Raw genomic sequence first — 20,386 nt, 5'->3', positions numbered from 1 at the left:
TGTGATCTCTTTAACATGATCTCTCACGAAAAATACAATACCTGTACCATTTCTACCAATACTGCCTTTTTCTGTTTTTCTGAAAATCCCTGCTGTAATAGGTTATTTCTGTTGCAACTTTGGTTAAAAAATGTATTTTAGGAAATTTAACACATTGTAAATATTTCAGATTTAAAGGTTGTTGAATTTTATTACTTGCCTATAATCTGTTTCATTTGCTTTATTTTTTTTTATCACAATTGCTATGCATGTGTTATGCATGGTCTGCTGTAGTTTCACTAAAGTATGTAATGTTTTGACTCATTGGATTGCTGTTTTTAATTAAAATCCATTCTTCATTTCCTAACTAGGAAAAAGACATATGGTTAAAAAGTGGGCAATGCTTTAAAGCATTTCTTAGCATGCAGTTTTTACAGATGAATTTCTGACCATATAAAGATTCGCTTCTTTACAAAGCTTTATTTTTTACCTAAAGAAAATGTCTGTATGGTACTTTTTCTATAGGCTATTAGGGTTCCTATTTTAATGTTCTTAAAGTTTAATTAAATTTGACCCTCTTTGGACCAAAACTGTATTTCACATGCTGAATAGAAATGTCTAATTTCAGACTATAATATAATAAAGAAGTGATGAGGTGTAATAGTAATAATTATAGTATTTGTAAGAGAGACCACACATTGAATGGCTCTTGCTTGATCTCCACAAGACTTGTAAGAAATATTGAAGGCACAAAAAAGGTGTTCTGAAGTAATTGCCCCCTTACTTCTGTGGTGTCCTTTTTCTCCACAAAAGTTTCATTATAAATGTATTACTTTCTGTTTTGATAAGAAAAAAAATGTGAAGCCAATCATCCAGAGCTTATTAGCACTGCAATTATTTAATGGTTGATGGGCATTCAATGAATTACATTATCTGCAAAACAATTCTACTAGGTTCAGCAACTGTAATTCTGCCATTTATCACATGGATTTAATAAACTAGCTACCCTTTTACAAACCCTTAATTTTCTGACATGTGAATGATGCATTTGTCATTTTCAAGAAATTAAGTACCAGATACAGTAAATAATACTAAGAATTTTACTATGTATATTTATGCAACAGTTATAGCTAGCAGAAAATTTAATGTTTCCCCTTTTCTTTAATTATAGCCAGGTTACGAAGCATCATACAATTTTACTATAAAAGAGTAATAAAAAACATTTAAATTGGTTAGCACATTTACTACAAATGTACTAAAAAGACTAGTTGCAGTGAATATATACTGCAGAGTAATCTTCAGCTGTGTTACATCAAATTACAAAGTGAATATTGCCTCAATGTATTAAGGTGAAGTTAATGAGAGATGCTGTATGTACTGGTTTGGATATCTCTTAGAACACTTTAGCGGGCGAAGCATTGCATGAGCTTTGAACCAGATTTCCAAATAGCAGTAAGGCACCCAATGAAATGTTATTAGTCATTTATCCACTATAGGCCCCCAACAATACTGAACGGAGTTCCTTTAGGGAAATGAGTGAAAATTGAATTTATATAGATTTAGAAAATTGAATTTAAATCAGGATATTAGATGGGCAGTAACTAAGTACCTGTAACTTTACTTGTCAGTTGAATATTAATAATTCATAAGTAACCTTTATGTAACTATAATGTTCCAGTGATGCAATTCATACCACCTTCATGAGATCAGCCTTTTATAAAAATCTAAGTGAGCCTGGATTAGTGCTGGAAAAGGTCAGGGAAATACCAGTAGTTACAGTATGAATTTGCTGTACCTATTTCCTATTACATGGCCAGCTTGTGATTTGTTAATGAAATCATGTAAATGGAATGACAAACCTTTGCTTGAAGTTTATCACAGCACTTTGAATGCAAGTGCATATGTAGGTAAGACTGCAAAGTCTTTTGAAAAATAAGTTCTGATGCCTGTGTTCATCGCAGAATGTTGCTGCTTTGTTTTCTTGGTTAGCTAATATTTATCCAACTTTATAAAAAGCTAAAAGTTGTTAAGCTATATTATTTGCCTCTGTTGTGCCTATTATGAAGACTACACAAAAGTTAATTTGTATGCTGACATTAATGTTTTCAAAACAAGAGCTGAATAAAAATATATTTTCACAGAGACACTCTCTTCTCATGGAGACAATGTACTACCTGCCCATAGTACATGTCGCTGCTCAAGACACAATGGATAATGGATAGCTTTTTCTTACACAGGGTGACACAGAGTTAGAGTGGCTAGCATTGTTGCCTTGCAGTGCTTGGATCCTTGTTTGTGTGGAGTTTGTATGTTCTCCCCATGTTCACATGGGCTCACATGGGTTTTTGCTGGGTGCTCTGCAACCTAATAATACACACTACTAGGTTTATTGACTTCTGGAAAAATTGGCCCTGGTGTGAGTACCTGTTTGTGACGTGTAATATACTGATGTCCCATCCTGCCTTGCGCCCATCACCTGCCAGGATAGACTCCATCTCCTCCATGACCCTGTAATGGACAAAGGGTCAGAAAGTGGATGGATGGATTTCTTAAACATAAAGCATTAACCAGAAAAAAGCATCCTTTCTTAATATAAAATGCCAATTGTAAAATATAGATTGTTGGCTAATTTCATTAGTTGATACCTGGACAGTGACAGACTCCACCCTTAATCAGAGTGACTCAAGGGACCTACAGTAAATATATTAAAACTCATGATGGATGTCAAATTAAATCTAATGGCTTGCATCGACTTTCAGGCTGCACATCAAAAAGACTTCTTCAGCAGTCTGTCCAGTCTGCTGTCAAACTCCCAACCCAATCACTAACAAACCCCATTGGGCTGTCACGCCCTCTGCAGCCAGAGGGCGCTCCTTCTCTGTCCTGTCCCTAGTTTCCGGTCTGCTGTCCTTCCTGTCCCTCTCTTTCCCTTGGGCTATATATTTCCGGGTCTTGCACTCTGTCCTCGCTCAGCATTGACGTTCGGATGTCCTGAGACCCGCCTAGCACCAGGGCGCCCCACGTCCTCTCCCTGAGGGCATAGGTTTCTATACGGCATTCCTGAACTCTTTGCACTAATGAGCCTGGGCCTTTTTCCCGTCTCGCCGCTACGCATATGGGTCTTTTTCCACTCTCCTGCTCCCCACGGTTAGTCCCTTTGGACGTCCATGACATGGGCTTTTTATTGACCCAAAATGGCTTATTACTTAACCACACCAAAAATACAATTATCACCCACTGTGTCTATTTACAAATACTAGAGTTCTTAATCGCCTCTAGTGTTGGGTTGTCTATTGAACAATCTCCTCAAAGACAGGCCTGTCACACCAACATTGTAAAAAAAAAACTATTTCTTTGCCATGCAGAGATGTCTAGGAGATGCTGCTTCAGATGTTGTTTCAAACGTCTTCGTTATTTTCTCTTTTTCTTGTGGTATTGTATCGCATTCTAGTTCCTTGCCTGCAGTTCATATCTATCAAGAAATGTGCCTTTCTTGCTCATCATATTTTAAGGACTGCTTGACTTCTTACTTACTTCCATTATTGTCCCAGATGAGAGAAATTTGCTTTTGCAGGCAGGTAGGAAGAATAAATTATACATTTAACACAAAATGTTGTTGCCTTACAGTGCTGGGGCTCTAGTTTTAATTCCTGGGGTATAATCTGAGTGGAGTTTATGGTATGCTAGAGATTGCGTGGGTTTCCTCTGGGTGATCTGGTTTCCTCCTGGAATTCAAAAACATTGTATTGATAGGTTAATGAATTGGGAAAATGTATCCTGAGGCGAGTGTGTGTGTCTGTGTATGTGTCTGTCCTGCAAAGACATTTTGGTTGTTGAGTCTTCTTCCAGTGACTGGGAGAATGAGGAAGGCACAATGAAACAATGGGGTAAGTAAAGAGGACAAAAGAAATAGAATGTGAGAATGGGTTCAGGAGATGAATAAGTGTGGCCAAAAACAAAGGAAATTTGAAGGTTCAAAATATGTAAATGAATTCTGATTACGATACAAGTAATAGGTTTATTCCATGCTGAAAAGAGAAGAAAGAAAACACAACGTTCTGGCCATGGAGCCCTCTTCAGGTGGGAGGAAGAAGGTTATGAAACCACATCTGAAGAAGACTCCACGGCAGAAACGTTGTGTTTTCTTTCTTCTTTTTTTCAGCATGGAATAAACCTATTCTTGTTCCTTTAGAGCCTGAGCATGCTGACGCAGCTACCCCCCTGAACTATGATTAAGATAGTTTGCTAATACAGATATCAGCCTATATCTGTCTATAAGGTTGCTATATTACAGATAGCAACCTTGTAGGTTACATGCAGGTCTAACCTAAATACATTTATCAGTTGAAAATGGGGGTGTATGCGCATGAAGTCAGCATACCTCCTGTACCTTACTTGTGTAATTAGTCTGTTAATTAGTTGATATTGGTCACAATATTATTATTTACCTGTTACATTCATTTAAGCATACCCCCAGTTATTGGCATGTTAAAAGCCAGTCCAAATCCTCTAAATAACAAAGGACGTTACTGGGCATGCTGTTTGGTCTCCAGAAGTAGAAAGGTGATATGATACAGTACCTCACATTATAGGGACTGCCAAAATGACTCAAGTAGTGACATTGATACCTAAAACCATAGGCATCTTGAGAGGGGCAAGCTACAAGTGAGTATGCCAGTTACTGGAGTCAGTAATGTACTGGCAGAGACTCCTGGGTTGCAGAGCCTCTGTGGAGGGAGAAATAGATGTTTACAATTGTACATCACATGAAATGATACTTGAAATTTTACTTAATGGTCAAGTGAATACCAAGATTATGAGTAGATTTTATGTTCCATAGTGATGAGAATTTGTGATTCTGAAATCCATGACAATTATATCACTGTTTTAGGGAACAGCTCCAGAAGACTCTAAGGTTAGCTAAAGGTAATGCTATGAAGTGTCGCAAGCAACAGGATAGTGTTATTTTTTAGAGTTGGTTGATTGGTACATATCATGGTCATCTGGATTAAAAGAGGTCTTCCAAAAAGAGATTTCCAGTGGGACTCCAGTCTCATTTTTAATCCTTATATCGATATTGGATCTTTTTGTCAATGGACTTGTTAGTATTCACATAAACATGATAGGTTTGAGAAGGTTACTGACCACAAACCAGAAAACAATGGAAGATTCTGCATCAAGACAGATTGGAGAACCCCTAAGAAGGAAGAGTAAACAGTGGGCCAGAGAATATATACCATAGTTGATGCAATTAAAAGTCAATGTAGCAATAAAACTGGGATATGAAAGGAAAGAAGCATAGACTAGTTGAGCGAGGAAAGGAAAGACAATATTAAGGACTTGGAGTTCTTAATTGTTTCCAGCATGCACTCACAGGCCTGTGGGATATGTGGGCCGATTGCCTGAAGCATGGGAAACTCAGCAAGGGAGATGAAAAGAATTAACAGGTGGTATACTGGAAAGCTACATCTCAATCATGAGGTGCTGAGGTGGGGAAACCGCCTGCATCTGAGCCCAAAGCTTTTCACTATGAAGCTGAGAGTGAGAAAGTGAGTCAGCAACTTGGGATTTCAACAACATGGAAGTGAGGAGCATTGCTGAATAACTGGGAGGCATGTTTTACTTAATCACCTCTAGAAAAAAAAAACATGTGAATAATTTATAAGAACTGTATAAACAGAAAAACACCTTTAAAAACTACAGTATTAAGAAACCAGCATTTTTCTTGGTGACTTATTGCTTGTTTTTCCAGCAATGCATTACATCAATGCTTGATGATTTATTTCTGTAAGATAAAATTTCTTAAGTATGCTGGCAATTCATAGAACATGTACAGTAGGAATACAGTTGTATAAATGAAGGTTCAAGGTCACATCACAACCCGAACAGGAATGCACAACTGCCTGTGGGCCATCAGCAGCACGGTGGAAAGAGTTGGTCAGGCCTCTCTCTGTATCTCAGGTGACTTCCAGTTGGTGCTGAGCCTCCTGCACAGGGCTGTGTAACCTGTGGTGTGTTAAAAGATGAGCTCAAAGGTGAGAGGGACAGAGGTGTCTGCCTGCAGCAATTTCAGCTGCAAGACAGCACGTCGCTCTGTGCAGCAGCCTCAGCTCCAACGTGACCCGGCACACCAGCCTGATCTCCTTGCCTGCTCTCCGCATCGCCTGACGCAACAGTCTCAGATTCAAGCCTGCACTCCATTTCACGCCTATTCTTTTCACTGGTCACCGTGTTGAACTTCGAGCTTGCCGACCTGCACCCCTGGCCCTCCTGAGGGCTGCCTGTTTGATTCCCTTTTCCGGGGTCGCGGTACTTGGTTTCTTTTTCCCAACCAACCAACTTTCTTTTCGCCAGGAATGCAGTTTGCTGGCTTCTCCTGGGACCATCAGGCCTCGACATTTCTTTTCTTTCTCATTGCTGACTGGCCTGGCCTGATTAAGCCCCACCAGCGAGTAATCATTTATTTCATTATGACTTTTCACTCTTCACTCTCCGGTAATGACAAATCACCACCCGCTTGGCTGTATTCAGCTGTGACATTACACACGATGGAACCTGAGCAGATCCCAGCAAGTAACAGGTGCAAGATGGAATACACATTCAGCAGGACACCAGTCAATTGCAGAGCACACACCTTTTTGCTTTGGCAAACCTAAATTAATTTATGTGTACAAACTTACCTTGTTGAGCCACACAATCAGTTGAGTGTCATCTGTGCGCAATCTTAACAGTTCAGATGATTTCAGAATAAATGTACTTATATCTATAATGTCAGGTAGTACATTTCAAGCGAAGATTCAACCAAAAAGGTGAAGGAAAATTCAAAACAACTTAGGAATAAAGTTCAAAAGAACAGATCAAAAGGAGGGTATAAAATATTTCAAAGACCCTTCATATCTTTTTGGACATGGAATCATTAAGAAGTGGAAGTCTGTCCCTCCAAACTGAGCACCTGGCTGAGATGGGAGAAAATGTCCAGAGAGACTGTTGCAACAATGTCCCAATTACAATTACAAAGATGACTTGAATAAAACTGAAAAAAGCAATGCATCACTGAGTCCGCACCATCTCTACTGACAAACAAGGTGGTGGCAGCATGATATTAGAGTTCTGCTTCTCATCAGCAGGAACTGTGTAGCTTGTCAAGACTGATAAGTTCTGGCAAGTGTTAAAGCAAAACCTACCACAGAATTAAAAGTGGGACAAAAATTCACCTTTCAGCAGGACAATGACCCAAAACGCAAGGCCAAAGCTACACTGGAATGGATTAAAAATAATAAAGCTGATGTCATTTAAAGTTAAAATCTTGACTTGAATCATTTTGAGTTTCTATAGAAAGAAAACTAAGAAGTCTTCAAGCAACTTGAGAGCCTGACAAAATCTGGCAAGAAGAATGGGTTAAAATTATACCAAGTCATCGGCAAGTTACCCCAAAGCACTTGTGGTTGTAATTGCTGCCAAAGGTGCTTCCACCAAAATTTGAGCTCACAGGTCGTAATCATGCATTAAAGAATTTATCGAAATGTTTTATTATTTTCTTTGCTTTTTGTTGACATTTGCTTGTGTAAATGGAACTTATTTTACCCTTAGTCTTCACTTTACACTTTCATTTCTTTGAATACTAAGATTAAACTATAAAATATAAATGTGTTTACATCCTTTTGTAATTTCAAAAAATAGGATACCATAGAAAGGGTTTGCATACTTCAAAGCACTGTATGTGCACACGGTATATATACTCTCTCTATATTCCGTGTGTTCAAATCTGAAAAAGCTTACAGAATGCCAAAACAAAAGTTTTGTTGATTTGTATTTCAAGGCTTTCTCTATGCTGCAATTCCCCCTTGTGAGTGTGTTTTCATTTTTCTCACAGCAGTTTGCAGATGTGATTTGGTTTCTGCATTCTTGAGTTAATCTTGTAATCCTTGCTGTGCAGATATTGTTTTCATTACTCATTCTGAAAATACATTCTGGTATCCTTGCAAGTGACATGTACTTGAAGCAATGTGAATAAAAAAGAAGGAAAAAGTGAACCTGTTTCCATCTATCCTTTAAAACATAAAAAATGAAGACTTTTGCTCTTATTAACAAAGTAGAATTTGTACGATTTAAAACCAAAAGTGGTTCAGTCAGTATTCATCATGAATTCAGGCCAATTAGTGATTTTTAGTGATCAGAAGCATGTGAATCTTTTCATAAATCGGAGGAAGTGCCAGAGATATTTCATTTTTAATCCTGTGAAACTAATCTTGTCAGAATTAGTCAGATAAAGTCAGAATTTATCAAGAATTTTGTAGCCATTATGTTACTGTATTAGGATAAAATAATAGTGTAATACTTGTGACATACCCGTCCGTGGGTGTCTCATAATGAGATCTTTAAAAATAATTGGGTTGAGGCCAACAAACATTCATGCGGCTGTGAGGTTCAATAAAATACTCTATTATCCTTATGTACAGTGTGGAGAAGCTGGAAACACCACAACTAAATAATCCATAACAAAAACCTAAGCTCTTTTGAGTCCCTGCCCATACTTCTTGAAGTCCCTAACTATCACGGCTAAGCAGCTACACTATTTACTGGCCTCGATGAACAATACCAATGTCTCCCCTGAGACTTTTCTCAGAACTTTCAATTGTTCATCATTCACAGTTCTTTTCCCAAAAACTCATAGATTCCTTTGGTCCTCGGTCAGTCTGTCTCTGGTGAGTGGTGTGCATTGGGGTTCTGCCCAGTGCTCCTTCAGACAACAAACATACACTTCCACTGAATGACCCTGGAAGCTTCCTCTTTCTGCTTTATAAAGAGTCACCTGACCAATTGGCTACTTGCAACTGGTCAGGTGATAGAGCAGCAGCTCATTCCCCCAGAGTAGTCTGGGGAATGCGGTCCCAACAGGTCTATGGCCTCACACACTAAACACCATTTTCTTGAGTTCTGACAACACATATGTACAGTAACAGCTTCGGTTCATAGAAGAATAAGCCCCCACATCCCCCATGCTATAATGGGCCCCAGGTCTCACACTGTTGCACAATACAGCCCCTGTCCCCAGGGACCCGGTGTTGGCAATTCACCTTTAGAGCTTTATTAGCTGCTACCCCTCCCCAGTCAATCTTGAAGGGCACACACGGGAACAAAAAGGACTCTGGATATACAGTGCCTTGCGAAAGTATTCAGCCCCCTTGAACTTTTCAACCTTTTGCCACATTTCAGGCTTCAAACATAAAGATATAAATTTTTTATTTTATGTGAAGAATCACCAACAAGTGGGACACAATTGTGAAGTGGAACGAAATCTATTGGATTTTTGAAACTTTTTTAACTAATAAAAAAATGAAAAGTGGGGCGTGCAAAATTATTCGGCCCCCTTGCGTTAATACTTTGTAGAGCCACCTTTTGCTGCGATTACAGCTGCAAGTCGCTTGGGGTATGTCTCTATCAGTTTTGCACATCGAGAGACTGAAATTCTTGCCCATTCTTCCTTGCAAAACAGCTCGAGCTCAGTGAGGTTGGATGGAGAGCGTTTGTGAACAGCAGTTTTCAGCTCTTTCCACAGATTCTCGATTGGATTCAGGTCTGGACTTTGACTTGGCCATTCAAACACCTGGATACGTTTATTTGTGAACCATTCCTTTGTAGATTTTGCTGTATGTTTGGGATCATTGTCTTGTTGGAAGATAAATCTCCGTCCCAGTTTCAGGTCTTTTGCAGACTCCAACAGGTTTTCATCCAGAATAGTCCTGTTTTTGGCTGGATCCATCTTCCCCTCAATTTTAACCATCTTCCCTGTCCCTGCTGAAGAAAAGCAGGCCCAAACCATGATGCTGCCACCACCATGTTTGACAGTGGGGATGGTGTGTTGAGGGTGATGAGCTGTGTTGCTTTTACGCCAAACATATCGTTTTGCATTGTGGCCAAAAAGTTCGATTTTGGTTTCATCTGACCAGAGCACCTTCTTCCACATGTTTGGGGTGTCTCCCAGGTGGCTTGTGGCAAACTTTAGACAAGACTTTTTATGGATATCTTTGAGAAATGGCTTTCTTCTTGCCACTCTTCCATAAAGGCCAGATTTGTGCAGTGTAAGACTGATTGTTGTCCTATGGACAGACTCTCCCACCTCAGCTGTAGTTCTCTGCAGTTCATCCAGAGTGATCATGGGCCTCTTGGCTGCATCTCTGATCAGTCTTCTCCTTGTCTGAGCTGAAAGTTTAGAGGGACGGCCAGGTCTTGGTAGATTTGCAGTGGTCTGATACTCCTTCCATTTCAAGATGATCGCTTGCACAGTGCTCCTTGGGATGTTTGAAGCTTGGGAAATCTTTTTGTATCCAAATCCGGCTTTACATTTCTCCACAACAGTATTACGGACCTGCCTGGTGTGTTCCTTGGTCTTCATGATGCTCTCTGCGCTTTCAACAGAACCTTGAGACTATCACAGAGCAGGTGCATTTATACAGAGACTTGATTACACACAGGTGGATTCTATTTATCACCATCAGTCATTTAGGACAACATTGGATCATTCAGAGATCCTCGCTGAACTTCTGGAGTGAGTTTGCTGCACTGAAAGTAAAGGGGCCGAATAATTTTGCACGCCCCACTTTTCATTTTTTTATTAGTTAAAAAAGTTTCAAAAATCCAATAGATTTCGTTCCACTTCACAATTGTGTCCCACTTGTTGGTGATTCTTCACATAAAATAAAAAATTTATATCTTTATGTTTGAAGCCTGAAATGTGGCAAAAGGTTGAAAAGTTCAAGGGGGCCGAATACTTTCGCAAGGCACTGTACAGAAAGAGAACATACTGTAAAAGACAGTCCAGTCCTTTCTCTTGTCTTTGAACCCATGGTAAATTAAATAAATTAAATACAGTACATGTGGGATCTTTCACACCATTTTGAAGCTTCCTACTGTATTTTCAGTTGTAGAAAATCAAGGTTTTCATGTTGCAAAGTAGTTTCTTCAATACATGGCTGTCTTTAATCCCATTTCTGTGTTACATATTTTAACTAAACAGCAAAAATATATGGAAAATCAGATATCAAACAGTTCACATTGTCTCTCTAATTGAGACAACATTGAGGTTTTCACAGAGCTGTTGGGAAGTCCCCTGCTACATGTGGTAACTCCAATATCAAATGTGCAGTTGTCAGGAGTTAGGAGAGAAAGACGATAAAACCGGGAAAAGCTTTGAAGTTTGTTGATTGCTATAGATGTGGTTGAAAACATATTTGAAGTTGTTTTGAAGTTGAATCCTTGAAGTGATGATTGTGTGCTGACCATTATGATATGAAGAAGCGATAACATCATGAATGTACTGTACACATTATCTCCCTTTCTACACAAAACTTTGAATTGAATGGAAAGTTCCAGCCATTCTAAAGGGCATAATATTAGAATGAAATAACTCACAGGGATTTGTGAAGGCCATGAATGACTTTACCTCAGGTGTTAGTGAGGTCGAGAATGCTGACAAACAGTAGGAGGTTCTCTCTAACGTCTGAAGCATCTCACCATCCAGGTGCTTGGAGTAAGTGTGAAATGTCCCATTTGTGTTTAAGGAAGTAAAGACTGTCAGACTATAAGCTTAGTTTTTTGCATTTCAGTGATCTGTCCCTATCTTTCAGATCCCTTCTGAGTTCCTAGTTCTTAATTTTTGGTCCTCTCTCAGGGAAGACTGCAGTCCTTTTTCTTCTTGATTGCTTTTCACTTGGCTAATATCTCATAACTGGCACTAGTGTTTTTATATTCACACAGTTACACCTGGGTTTTTATAGTCTTCAGCTTACCTCTTCTATAAACACTAGGTACAAGTGCATTCACATTTTAATTAAAAGTACAGTACTTTCAGCTCAACTAGCCACTGGAGAATTGAACTGGATTACCAGAGCAATGACGTCACTGCCCTTCCCTGTGAATAGCAGGGACTGCAGCCACTGGCCTGATGGGAGATTTCCTGTTGAGTGACACCGGAGGCCTTGGTTCGAGTCCCTGACGGTGGGGGGCCGTCCTGATGCGGTAGTGGCGAGGGTGCCCACTTGAACCCTGTAGTGTTACAATATTCTCTAAAAGGAGACATAAGAAGGTATAGTGAAACAGTGGGCTTCTTTTGCCAGATGAGCAACCTGTCCTGGCTACGTTCATTGCTGGCGCCAGAAGTGACGTCAGAAGTGACGAGAAATGAAGTCAGAATTACGAGATTTTAAGTCGCAATTGTGAGATATGAAATCGTAATTCTGTGATTTTAAGTCTCAATTGCGAGATATAAAGTCGTAATTCTGAGCTTTCAAGTCGCAATTGCGAGATACCATAGCTCGTTTTTTTTTACCCCCTGCTGGAAACAGGCTTCTATAGAGTGATTATTTTTTCAAAGTAATAAGTAACTTTATTCGACATTATTAGTAACGGTTTTGAAGTAAAATACGTGTAAGCAACTACTTTTGAAAAGTAGTCCCTAGTTCACCTGTGGGCAAACTACGGCCCGCCAGCCAGTTTTAACCGGCCCTTGAGGTAAAAAATAAATTAGTCAATATTCGCCATATTCCACTTTGTTTGGTGCAGTTTTTTCTTACATTTCATTATGTGTGCCATTAGATAGCGCACAAACGTTTTACCACAATGATTCCCAACTGTACATCGCGCCATTATCGGTCAGGGGCGGCTCAGGTATCGTCAATCAAAAACGAACGCTGTTCATGCACACAGAATGTACGAGTTGCGTGCTACCTAGCTAGATTGTGTCACATGACACTAGGCAAGAGAGTCGGCTGGCTGTAACTTAAGCAGTGTACCAGTTGACCTATGAGTGGTCATTTTGTGTTTTTGAGTTTTGAGTTTTTTGTTACATGATCATAATTGAGAGGTGTTTAAATATGAGTAAAAAACGTGAAGGACATGGAGCCTAGTTCTAAAAAGAAACGGAAACGCAAATACAGAAAGTATGATGACAGTTTCTTAAATTTCAGTTTCACGTGCACAATTGTGGACACTGAAGAATGTCCTCAGTGTGTTGACTGCCTTAACGTACTGTAATTTATTAAAAAAGCCCACCTACCCATTAAGAGGCACAAACAAAAATACATTATATTTCTCCCTCTTTTAAAAAAAAAACATTGTTAGATTTTTACATTTTTATTTAGTCATTTTATTTAAATTTAACAAAGACGTTGACATTTTTTTTCAATTTTTTGGCACATTCAAATAATTTCAATAAAATGTGCTGTCAAGTATTTTTACTATTTTGATCAAGCCTATTGGTTTTGAAAATGCTTAAAAATATTAAAAATTGGATCAACTTTGTTTTTATTTTGACCCTTCATTCCCTTTTCAAATATAATCTTTTGTAAAATATCACACTGCCATAGAACATATATCTGACTCAGGGGAGGCATGAGGAAAATTTGAAAGCTTAAGGGAGGCATGGACCCAAAAAGTTTGGGAAGCCCTGCTTTACCAATTTTGATTCACCAGTGACAGTGGGTCCACCGTACAGTGAGGGAACCTGCGCCAAAATGAGTGGATTGAAGACGCAGAAAGTTGACAGTGAATGCACAGTGTGCATATAAAATCGCTTAACAAAGCAAGCCGCTCTCTGAAGGGGAGCTTTTGAAGGAGTCTATGATAGAAACCGTAGATATTCTTTGTCCAGAGAGCAAGAACAAACTTGAAAAAGTAAATTTATCACGCAGAACAGTTACCCGTCGGGTCGAAGTAATCGGTGAAGACTGGGCTTGTGAGTTGAACGTCAAGTTTTATTCAATTTTTATTTTTTTTATATTTAAAATTTATAATAATAAGCCTATGTTGGATTCTAACTTATAAAGGCTATCTGTAACAGCAGTCTGAAGTGGCCCTGTATACAGTTTCAAAAATGTTTGTGGCCCTTGGGACAAAAAAGTTCGCCCAACCCTGCCCTAGTTCCTTGTGCACACTATATCAAGGAGGAGAACAATTTGGAAATTGGATCCTTCTATCTGTATTATGTTCTTGTAATATATTAAAATGATTTATATTGAACCTGCATTGCTTAGATCCTTGATGCTAATGGAGGGTTGAGACTTCGCTTTTGCTGATGCAGTCAAATCCTTTTTCTTACAGTTTTTTACACAAAGGGTTTTAGAAGTCTGGGACAATGTATCCTAATTTTTTATGTTTTTTTTTTCCGAATTTAATTAATTTTTACATTTTCACCATATTGTCTTTGCCTTATTCAGTGTCATCTTAACAAAATTGAACAGTAGTTGAAAGATTTACCCATTACCTACTGTACCTTCACACACAAGGAAACTGTATTGTACTGTATGAGCAATAGCTCTCTCTGTCCTCTGTTTCTTGGGGCCTTAAAGTACAGTATATGTTGGGACCCAAATTAGGTCCTGAGCACCATTGCAATGGGCTGCGGCATGTAGCAGATGCAGACACAGTGAATACACATAATTTCCTGCTTGAATAGCTTATGCTCTTGCGTGTCACTTTGTAGAATGTGTGGGAGAACTGTAAGGTACCACACTTTACAGTGGAACCCCCTACCCCCTGAATAATTTCACAGCATCCCCCTCTCCACTCCAGAAATACGAATTGTGAGAAGGAAATGAGTTGGTTTAAGAACCCATGCCTTTACTGTTTGTGTTATAAAAGGCAAAAGTCTGTTTATTATGACATACTGTGTAGGAGGACACGGTGTTTGCCTTTGGCTTCCTGCTGTTGTGTTAATGACAAAAAATTGCAGATATGAAATGGCAAAAAAAAAACCAAAGACCTAGGTTGTTATAAAGCAGGCATTTGGGAACCAATGTTGTAAAGCAGACTGAAACGTAAGCTTTCCTACTAAGGCATGGCTTCCTTTCTGTGGGATAAATCAATATCCCAGAAGATAAACATGGATATGTGGAATGAAGAAAACAGCAGGAGATACCACACAAAAGCAGACTAATTGATTTTGCTTAAAATAAATATGCTTCTGAGTCCTGAGGAATTATACTGTTGCTTGGGGGTATACAGGCATGCCATGACTTAACCAGTCAATATGGAGTGATAAATTCTGTTTTGAGCAGAGAATGAATAAGCCCACCACGCATGTACAGTACAGTACATTAATTTGGCATCCTAAACAGATTACATTTTCTTCTGAGTAAAATTGTTACAATGGAAACTTGAGTGTGCGTTGCTACTTTCTTTTGTTCCATATATACATACAGTGCATATATATATAAAAGTTATGGGATAAAAAAGTGTTGTGTATTTTATTTTTGACTTGGTCACACAGGAGTTAAATTTAAGATAACATTCTGTTTGGAAATCCCAAAGCACAGTACAATACATTCATTAATTTTCTAACCTCTTTCTCCAATTCATGGTCACAGGGAGACTGTTACGTCCCAGTGTGTGTTCTGGATAATTATTTTGGAAGCAGGGGGGTTTTGGTTGAATTTGCGAGAGAGAGAGCAGCTGGATACACTAGGTTAGTACGGGTGAGTGCCATTTGTCTTGTATGGTTTTGGGTAGTCAGTGCAGATTAGCTAGGGTGTTGAAGACGCCGAAGACCGTGTGAAGACCGTGTGAAGACCGTCGGGCTTTCTTTTGTAGTCAGATTAGCTTTCCCTCACTGTCCTAGCCAGCTCCATTTTGTTTGTTATTTTCTTTTCTTTGGCACCACTCTAGTTCCTTACCCTTATCATGCTTCCTAGTCCCTCACCAAAACCCCCCTGCTTCCAAAAGAATTATCCTAAATGTTACACCCCTTTTCCCCTAGACACTTGGGGTCAAAACATCAGTCCATGTTTTGTCCAGTGTGTGTCCAGGGTACACACAGATTCAAACACTCACACTTTAGGCCACTTTCCCAGAATGGGAAAGCTACCAATATGTTTCTGATAAAGTTAATTCACAATAACACAGGTAAAACATACAGTACAAACTCTTGCAAGGTAGCAGTAAATTCATAGACATAGGGCGGAGCAGTGGCTCAAGGATCTGTGCCTGTGGCTAGAAGGTTGCCTGTTCAAATCCCGTGGCTGGCAGAGGAATCCTACTCTGTTGGGCTCCTGAGTAAAGCCCTTAACCCCAACTGCTCCAGGGGTGCTGTGCAATGGCTGACCCTGTGCTCTGACCCCAAGCTTCTCTCTGTCTGTGTGTCTCATAGAGAGCAAGTTGGGGTATGTGAAAAAGACAAATTCCTAATGCAAGAAATTGTACAGTGATCTTATATAGAATGCACTCCCAACCACAGGGAGGCTTACACTGGATAGCCTCACTTTCAAACAGCCAAGACGATGTTCAAAGTAAATTTTTTCTAATAATGATGGCTTTTAATGATGACTTTAATTTGTGAGATTAGGTGATGTGTTTGGTTGCCATTCCCCCTGTTGAGCACTGATGACAAAAGGTAGTGAAATGTGGAGAGAAGCACTGTTTTTTTTTGGCAAACTGATCCACCTGACAGTTCTGTAATGTTTAAGAGAGAACAAATGTCTGGGATAACCTACTGCATCAGTGTAAGAGGAGTCAAAGTATTAAACTAAGGAGGAGTTAGTATTTAAATACAGATACAGAGAGGGGCTTTTAATATTTAAAAAGCTGGTTTAACGGAGCTGCTAAAGTTACTCATCCAAATATGTAAAAGAAATAAAACATTGAACATATATTTTTATTTCATGGCTGCATAATGAAAATAGATGGCTAGTTACACAGCAAATATCCTAAAAAAGAGTTACTTCAAATAAAATATACATTATTTGCCCAATGCCTTGTATTTTCTACTTTGCTATTACAGGAAAATCTCTACAGGATACAGTCTAAGATCAGTGCTTCAAAAACTGACCATTGTTGACCATTTTTGTATTGTTAAACCCTGTGGTTATCAACTAAACACTGGACACTTTTTCAGATCACCACTCCTAACAGAGCCGCATTGTTTGTTAAAGGTTATAATCAGTGTCCTGTAGAGATGTCTGGTTTCTTCCTGAAATACAGCTCAATTACAGCCCCTGTTAGAAGGGGAGTGATGTGAGATACTGTTTGTATTTGGAAGTCCTGGATCCTGGAACTGATGACAAGAAACACTTGATAAATAAAATCAATATGTATCATACTCTGGACACCGTCTACAGCATTATATCACAGAGTCATGAGAGATTTAGGGATGTTATTGGATCCTTCACAATTCAAGGTTTATCAGCTCATTAAATTACCCCCTGTATTTTAAACTTTCCCCTTCCCTTTTCTAGGCAACTAAAACCTAAAAGGCTATTCATAATAGGGCATTATTTAAAATATTTAAAAAATATATGTTCAGCTTATAACATAGATGCAATGTTTGCCAAATATTCCAGGGGTAGCACCATTTTGTCAAAATGATAAACAGACAAATTTCTTAAGGTCCTGTTAATTCATGCATTATTTCAAAAAGAGATGCACCAGAGAACAAAACAAGTGAATTATCTTTACATTCTAATGTAATTAATGTAATGTTTAATAAATGATTAAAAACAATTATAATTTTCTCTCGGGACAAACCTCAATAGTCAGCATTGGAGTCATTGAAAAATTCCCATAAAGGTTACATGATACAAATAAAATGGAGAACAAGCAATTTTTGTATATGGAATGCTACAGTGCCCAGATCAGTGGACTAAAATACCTTTGTTGTTTGCATACAAAGATTAATTATTTTCATCTACAATAAAGTAATAAAGCACATCAACAGAATCAAAACGGAGGTATTCACAAACCCTTTTCCCAAAAGTGTTTTAATTATACTGTACAAAAGAAAAAAAAAGTCTAATGTGATTGAAATGTTTTAATTGGACAAAACCACACTGTAGGTATTACTGGTAGGTTTATGAACAAGGACAGCACTTCTCTTAAAGTTAGTGTGTGTCTGATATGAATTTATTCATTTATTCATTGTATTGTGGAACACGTCACATTCTCCTTTCCACTAAGTTCTGGATCATAGGTATAGATAGAGTGACACAGTGTGTATATTCCAGAATTACAGGAAGGTTTTTTTTTAATTACAAAATTATCAAAGCACTAAGAGTTTCCAGAATATTTACCCTTAAATACTCCAATTCATTCAATCAATTCTAAATCATATTTGAGAGAACACAATGCTACTGTACTGTATGTCTCTTTCGTGTACCACCACATAAAGGCCTCAGAAAGATTTAGCTAACTTAATGACAAACTAAATTATAAAGTGAAGTAAAATTTAGAACTCTGTACGTCCAGGACCTGGCTTTGTGAACACCTGCATCTCCTTTATCAAATTGCAAAATGAACACAAAAGGAAAGAAAATTCGCACATACCTAGTACGCGTACAAACATTTTAAGGAAATACTGTGCAAAGTCTACAACATATATCCTCCCAAGTCAGGGAGTTTTTTTTTTGCAATGTCCACTCTTAACTAATGATTAGCAATTCTTGGCAGAAGAACACATTTCTGATGGCAAATACTGTACACACACCAGCAGACTGCATTAGTCTTATTAGAGTAGTGAGCTGGGTCAGTGTGTGAGTTGCAAAACTAACCTCTACTTGTATGACTTATTGTCTCCTAAATTTTACTTTGGAAAAACAATTTAAGATAAGGTCACTTCATTGGCCATATACAATTTCTTGCATTAGGAATTTGTCTTTTTGCATACTGTAACTTGCTCTCCATGAGACACACAAAGGGGTAGAGAAGCTTGGGGTCAGACATTTATATGGCACCCATGGAGCAGTTGGGGTTAAAGGCCTTGCTCAGGGGCCCGAGGGAGTATTATACAGCCACTACTGGTGTATTGCTGTAAATGGAAATACACACACATAAATATTCTGAAAATACCCAGCAATAAATTAACCTTTTTTAATGTGATTTAATGTTTGAGTTGTAAATTCTTGTAGAGGTTCTGATTTTCACTTCATGATATTTTTTGGCAGGCAATACTCCACTTTTGATTTTGATTATTTCCTTTCAGTTCTGCACAAAGAGCTGTGCATGCCCAGTTAGATTTTATGGAATTAAATATTAAACAACTTCATTGACAAGGTCACAAATGGACAAGCAAATTAAGTGTGAGCTTTTATGAAGTACTGTTTGGACACTCACTCCCCTAGTGTAAAGCCTGCAAAAATGAAAAAAAAAGGCACCCTGGCTTCGCTCCAGTCTTTTTGGTTGATAACTGTTTCAACATGACTTGCCAAGGAAAAAACCCAAAAAACTTATCACTGAATGAAATACAAAAATTCAGATAATAGTTCTCACCCCAGGCTGGAAAAATTCTGCTGAATAATTTAAAACAGTACTTATGTTCTACATATTGGGCTCTGTATTGTCTGTTTAAATTGTTCCTGTCAGCTCCAGTACTTCCAAGTTCTTTGCAACTGCTTATATTTTTTTGCAGCTTTTCATTTTGCATGACTTTTGGATTCTGCGAATATTCTCAATGTACCCACTAGCAATTTTATTTCTCCAAACAGAATTGCCAGCGGGTACATTGAGGATAATCACAGAATCTTTCATCAGAAAGGTTCAGCTTTGGACTACCACATGAATTAATAATAACTTAAAAAAACAGTGCATAAAAAAGTCTTATATAAAGTCTTTGATTTTTTGGTGTAAAACTGTATCTCCTATAGGCATTTCCCCTAATTTGTAAAGAACAAATGAAATTTAGAGATTATTTATAAATAAATAACAGATCACACACTTTGCAGATCTAAATGATCTCACTGGTCATACTGACATAATTAGTGGATAGACAATATGGGGATCCTTTTTACAACTCATGAGAAACCACTGCCCTCCCATGTGCCTCTTTTCCTTAGCCACGCTGGCAGAGCATGGTACAAAGTGAAAGTATTCTTAGCCTGAATAGGACTGAAGGTTCCTGGGGAGCGCTCCTGTTTTTGTATTTCATGCAGAATCCAACATGTTCCTCACAACATGTACTGTAACTGTAACTTACCCATTTTTTTCCTTAAAAAGACTCAGTCTTGTGGAGGGGAGGACGGCTATACGTTTTACTGTTCATGAGAAAGAATTTCAAAAATCTTCCAAGCGTAAATCACATTTTCTCAAATATTTAAACATTGCGTTCATCATGAAAGGTGTTAACCAATTCCAGGTCAACAATGATATGAGCCTACAGGGATACATGAAGATTCATTTTAGAATATATGTCTTAATGCAGGACGCTTTAGTGATCGGAAACAAATCCCATAGCCTCATTGTTAAAGATATGTGTGATATTTGAAGTATTGTAACTGCTTGATTGCAAACCAATGAAGAAGCTGGCCTTCTCTTGTTTCCAACCTTTCGCGTGTTCTAATATTATTAAAATCACAGATTAAATTGTATCTATATACAGTATGACTGTTAATCTTAACATAGTCATTTAACTGTGTTATTAAGTCACAAA

This window comes from Lepisosteus platostomus, chromosome 3 (genome assembly GCF_059453375.1).
Source record: "Lepisosteus platostomus isolate fLepPlt1 chromosome 3, fLepPlt1.hap1, whole genome shotgun sequence".
Taxonomy (NCBI): Eukaryota; Metazoa; Chordata; class Actinopteri; order Semionotiformes; family Lepisosteidae; genus Lepisosteus; species Lepisosteus platostomus.
The sequence above is the reverse complement of the archived record's forward strand: the minus strand, read 5'-3'. Positions refer to the sequence as shown.